General features: G+C 39.6%; 1 pseudogene; it reads left to right on the top strand.

Annotated features, from left to right (window-relative positions):
- The first annotated feature begins 1,212 nt into the window (after window positions 1-1,212).
- Window positions 1,213-2,310, top strand: LOC122897066 (annotated as a pseudogene).
- Window positions 2,311-6,490: the final 4,180 nt, after the last annotated feature.

Raw genomic sequence — 6,490 nt, 5'->3', positions numbered from 1 at the left:
TCCCAGCTGATTTAGTATGTTCTGTAATTCAGAAAATGTTCATCAGATTATACTTTATAGCGATTTACATGTACATTTTATAGGGGACATGTTCTGTGTATAGTGAATAAATAAATTTTATAGTATCACAAAAAAGGACCTTTTTTTTAAAGGATTTTATTTATTTACTTGACAGACAGAGATCATAAGTAGGCAGAGAGGCAGGCAGAGAGAGAGGGGAAGCAGGCTCCCCAACGAGCAGAGAGCCCAATGCAGGGCTCGATCCCAGGACTCTGGGATCATGACCTGAGCCGAAGGCAGAGTCTTTAACCCACTGAGCCACCCAGGTGCCCCATTAAAAAAAAAAAGGCCCTTTCGCTGCAACTACCACCAGATACCTTGTAGTTTCACATATTTTGATAGTTGCTTGAAATAGTAGCAAGGGTAGTCTCAATAAATGTGAATGTCTGAAGTTACCATAATTCTGCTAATAAACACAAATCTCTAAAGTTACAGAAACTTTATGAAAAGTGCCATGACATACAAACAGGACTAATTTTGCCCTCAGCCAAATTCTGAAGGAGCCAAAGTTTATCTGCCTGTATTGCACCATTTTTTCCAAGCTTCCATCCTTTCAAGGCCTGATGACCTGTCAGCCCTTCCCAGACCCTTATGTTTCGTTCCCAAAGGTTCATAGACTCATCTCAGCAGTCACCTGATCCCTGATAAGACTGCAATTTAAAATCAACTCAGTTTTAGTCTTTTCCAGCACCAATGATTGGAAACCCCATTAAATCTCAAACTTTGAAGATGCAGATGAAGACAATTATAATACTTAAATATGAAACCCAGGAAAGTGTTAGAATGTATGTCTGGGGAAATTTCCAGTAAGGTCTTGCTTGTTGGTTATCTCTCTAGGTTTGATTGCTTCCCCTGGCTACTAAGGGGGGAAATCTGACTAAGGTTATTGCCAAAACAGTGACCTTTTTGATGTTTAAAAATATGCTCTACAATGCTTTTATATATTTGTAGATTGCCATGATGTTTTCAGGTTACATAAAAAATACCTTTTGAATTTGTAAAAGCTCACACTTGAATACTTCTTTGGCAGGGCATGTAGATATTTGAATAACCAAACATGAACTGGCATGCCCTTGACCCTATTTTTACTTTATTTTCTGCAGAGATCACCATTCTAATGCTTTCCTAAAGGGAGGAACATACATCGTCATTATGGGAAGTAATAGCACAAACAGTATAAGAAGAAAGTGCACTGATCTTCAGTTGTCATTTCAGAACTCCCTCTATGCAGGCACCTACATCCTCATATTCATCCCTGGTCTTCTGGCCAACATTGCAGCCTTGTGGGTTCTGTGCTACTTCATCAGGAAGAAAAATAAAGCCATCATTTTCATGATCAACCTCTCTGTGGCTGACCTTGCTCATGTGCTGTCCTTACCCTTCCAGATTTACTATTACATCAGCCACCACTGGCCCTTCCAGAAGGCCCTTTGCCTGCTGTGCTTCTACCTGAAGTATCTCAACATGTATGCAAGCATTTGTTTCCTGACGTGCATCAGGCTTCAGAGATGTTTCTTTCCCCTCAAGCCCTTTAGGGCCAGAAACTGGAAGTGTAGGTATGATGTGGGCATCAGTGCTGCCATCTGGATCATTGTGGGGGCTGCGTGTTTGCCACTTCTAATTCTGAGAAGTCCTGGTTTAACCAACAGCACTGAATCTTGCTTTGCCTAATTAGGGTTTCAACACATTAGCATGGCTTCCTCCATTAACATGATAACTGTAGCTGAACTTGGAGGTTTTCTTTTACCTGTTGTAATTATTACTTATTACACATGGAAAATGAGAAAATCTTTACAAGAATTCCAATCTCCCCCCTCAGAATACCAAAGAGAGATAAAAGGCTTTGTGGATGGTCCTTATGTGTGCAGTGGTGTTCATCGTGTGCTTCACTCCTTACCACTTCAACTTTCCATTCTTTATGATGGTGAAACAACATGTCTTTTCAAACTGTTTCTTTATTAGGAGCACCCTATGTTTTCACATCATTTCTCTATGTCTTGCAAATCTGAATTGCTGCCTTGATCCCATTGTATATTATTTTTTGACTTCCGAGTTCCATGATAGGTTTTTGGAACACAGTGGTTTGGCTCTTCAGTCATGTGTGGGATGCAAAGACAGTGCGTTAGAAATTCATCACAGGAAAGAGGATCTTCAGACTATCTCTCTTGAAATTTTGAATGATTCAAAGACATTGTAATCAAATTACTGGTTAGAAAAATCTGTGTTCTCTATCAGTTTAGCCATGTCACCTTGAAGATTTTTCTTAAAAAATAAATGGTGTTTTGAGTGCCTTAACAATACATGGCATCCTTCCTTTCAACCTCAAAATGATCCTTCCGAAGGAATTATTCATGACTGTATTTTCCATCCAAAGGGAAACATACTGTTCTATGGAGCATATAATAAAATATCTTTCTTTACAGAAAGTAATAAGCAGCAGAATAAATTGGACACCTGTTCCTCAGCAATGGGTCCAAAGTTTTCACTTTCTTCCTGCAAGAAAAAAAGGTAATTGAAAATAAGTAGACATAAGTGAATTATCCAAACATTCAAAAATGTATAGGAGAGTAATATGATCCTACCTTTATTTAGAAAATTTATACTACCTGAGTAAAGTAAACTAAAGAGGAAAGCTTTTAATATTAATATGAGTTGTGGGAATTAATATGAGTATAACTTGGAATATCTGTGAGCATTTCCTTTTGTTTCCTTGGGGAAACAAACAATTCAATTCATCCCAAATATCTCAAAGTATCATATTCACACACAGCACATACACCTTACACATAGAAGACAATAGTGTTCTAACATATGTCATAAACTTCAGAGTTTCAAGCTTTGTAATGAAAGCTCTTTGTTTGAAAGTCTCAGAGAGTGTGTTATATTATGCTTACTTTTATATATTGGTACTCATTCAGAGAATTTTTTTATATTTGTATTAAAAGCAATTGTACAATGATATTTCTACATTAATTCCTCTATATACATTCAAATATATCACAACTTTGCTTGATATATTTTAAATAATGAGTTAATAAAGTATCATACATATGTAGTTTACAGTTAGATCTCATTTCTCACAAGTAAAACCATATATAAAGAGAATATTGGAGGATTGAATATTATTATAAATGCATAATGAGAAATTGCAATTTTAAAAAAATATTTGTGGTGAAATAATTTTGTAATACAAATCACTACCATTAAAAAATTCAAAACTGTATATTTAGGGTATATTCCCAGTAGTTCAATTGCTGGGTCATAGGGCAGTTCTATTTTCAACATTTTGAGGAACCTCCATGCTGTTTTCCAGAGTGCGAATGTTTATAGCAGCAATGTCCACAATAGCCAAACTATGGAAAGAACCTAGATGTCCATCAACAGATGAATGGATCAAGAAGATGTGGTATATATACACAATGGAATACTATGCAACCATCAAAAGAAACGAAATCTTGCCATTTGCGACAACATGGATGGAACTAGAGCGTATCATGCTTAGTGAAATAAGTCAAGCGGAGAAAGACAAATATCATATGATCTCCCTGATATGAGGAAGTGGTGATGCAACATGGGGGCTTAAGTGGGTAGGAGAAGAATCTATGAAACAAGATGGGATAGGGAGGGAGACAAACCATAAGTGACTCTTAATCTCACGAAACAAACTGTGGGTTGCTGGGGGGAGGGGGAGTGGGAGAAGGGGGGTAGGGTTATGGACATTGGGGAGGGTATGTGCTTTTGGGTAAATTGGAAGGGGTGATGAACCATGAGAGACTATGGACTCTGAAAAACAATCTGAGGGGTTTGAAGTGGCGGGGGGGTGGGAGGTTGGGGTACCAGGTGGTGGGTATTATAGAGGGCACAGCTTGCATGGAGCACTGGGTGTGGTGAAAAAATAATGAATACTGTTTTTCTGAAAATAAATAAATTGGAAAAAAAATTTTAAACTGAAAATTTCGTATGTTGGTTTTCATTAAAATGGTATTTTATAAAGCAGTACTCAGGTTTATAAAATTATAAAGACTTACTGTCTTATCTTTATAAGGTTGGAAACTCACAAACTGTTTTATCTGTGTGATTTTTTTGTAGTAGTAGCAATTGCCTATTAGGACAGAAACAGATAATAACATTTGTACAGTGTTGAGAAAAATAGAGTAAAACCTAATGTATAAACTTGTTAAAACACGATGTTGTACACATGAATGTAATGAAACATTGTGTGTGAACTACACTCAAATTAAAAATAATTTAGGAAAGAGAGCAAAGTGCTTCTTGGCATTGGAAGATAGCAGCAGAGCGGGCGGACCCTAGGCATGTCTTGTCTCACAAACACAGCTAGGCAACTATCAAATCAATAGAAGTACCCCAGAAACTGACCTGAAGACTGAAAAAACAAACCCCACAACTGAAGGAAAAGAAAAGGCCACATCAAAGAAGGTAAAAGTATAGAGATATTGTTTAAGGGAGGAAGGGATTACAGCCCCTGTTGATGGAAGGGAACCTTGGTCATGGAGAAGGTCAAGAGAGGACCACACTGGGGAACACACAAGGAGGATGTTTCCCAAAAGCAATTGATTTGGGAAAAAAAAAGAGGGGCTGAATTTTGGGGGTTCTTAAAAACTGTGCAGCTTAAACTTGGAGTTTTAAAGGTTGGAGGGCTTGGTGGGAATAAAACCCCAATGGTGTTATGCTACTCCTGGAGAGAAGGCAGGCAAAAAAACCTGGGGGCAGATGGCATGGAAACAAAGATCTGAAGAACTTCCGGGACACACAGAAGGGAGATTATTCACTCTTCTTAGAGCACAACCCTGAGAGGCAACATTCATGGAGACACATCTCCTAGAATAAAAGAGCTGACCAGTTTCATATAATAATAAAGGGAACAATCCAACAAGAAGATCTAACAATTGTAAATATTTATTCACCCAACATGGAAGCACCCAAAAGAATTCATTTAAAAAAAGGATGTAATTGGGGAGGAGTCAAGATGGCGGAGAAGTAGCAGGCTGAGACTACTTTAGCTAGCAGGAGATCAGCTAGAGAGCTTATCTAAAGATTGAAAACACCTGCAAATCCATCAGCAGATCAAAGAGAAGAAGAACAGCAATTCTAGAAACTGAAAAACAACCACTTTCTGAAAGGTACGCCTGGCGGAGAAGTGAATCCAAAGCGACGGGAAGATAGACCCCGGGGGGAGGGGCCGGCTCCCGGCAAGCGGCGGAGCAACGGAGCACAAAATCGGGACTTTTAAAAGTCTGTTCCGCTGAGGGACATCGCCCCAGAGGCTAAAGCAGGGCGAAGCCCACGCGGGGTCCGCGTGACCTCAGGTCTCTCAGGGTCACAGAAGGATCGGGGGTGTCTGGGTGTTGCAGAGCTTGTGGATATTGGAACGGGAAAGCCGGCTGCAGAGACAGAGCCGACAGTAAACTCACAGCTCAGTGTTGCCTTGAACTGGTCGCAGGCTCGGTGAGCTCGGAGCGCGGCTGGAGGTTAGGCAGACGGGAATTACTAGGAGCTGTTCGCTGAGGGCGCACTGGGGAGCGGGGCCCCGGGCGCTCGGCTCCTCCCGGCCGGAGACCAGGAGGCCGCCATTTGTATTCCCGTCCTCCAGAACTCTACGGAAAGCGCTCAGGGAACAAAAGCTCCTGAAAGCAAAGCCAAGCCGATCACTCAGCCCGGCCCCTAGTAAGGGCGGTGCAATTCTGCCTGGGGCAAAGACACTTGAGAATCAATACAACAGGCCCCTCCCCCAGAAGATCAACAAGAAATCCAGTCAAGACCAAGTTCACCTACCAAGGAGTACAGTTTCAATACCAAGGAGAGCAAAAGAATTCCAGAGGAGGAGAAAACAAACCACGGAACTCATGGCTTTCTCCCTGTGATTTTTTAGTCTTGCAGTTAATTTTTTTCTTTTTCATTTTTATTTTGCTCTTCTTCTGCTAAAATTTTTAACTTTTACCCTTTTCTTTTTTAATGTTTTTTTAACTAGTTTATGTAATATATATATTTTCTTTCTTATACTTTTCTTTATTCGTTTTCTTTTTTTTAATTCTTTTTTTTTATTTTCTTCTTTCTTTATTTTTGAACCTCTTTTATCCCCAAATCAGAAGAGATCCTAATCAGAAGAGATTGGGAGATCCCAATCAGAGGAGATCCCAATCAGAGGAGATCCCTCACCCAATCGTGAGTGGGGAGAAATCCCCCCTCACGATTTGGGATCTCTTCTGATTTGGTTAAAGCATATTTTCCTGGGATTGTTGCCACGCTTTTAGTATTTTACTTGCTCCTTCACATACTCTTAGCTGGACAAAATGACAAGGCAGAAAAATTCACAACAAAAAAAAGAACAAGAGTCAGTACCAAAGGCTAGGGACCTAATCAATACAGACATTGGTAATATGTCAGATCTAGAGTTCAAAATGAAAATTCT

This window comes from Neovison vison, chromosome X (genome assembly GCF_020171115.1).
Source record: "Neovison vison isolate M4711 chromosome X, ASM_NN_V1, whole genome shotgun sequence".
Classification (NCBI taxonomy): domain Eukaryota; kingdom Metazoa; phylum Chordata; class Mammalia; order Carnivora; family Mustelidae; genus Neogale; species Neogale vison.
The sequence above is the reverse complement of the archived record's forward strand: the minus strand, read 5'-3'. Positions and strand labels throughout refer to the sequence as shown.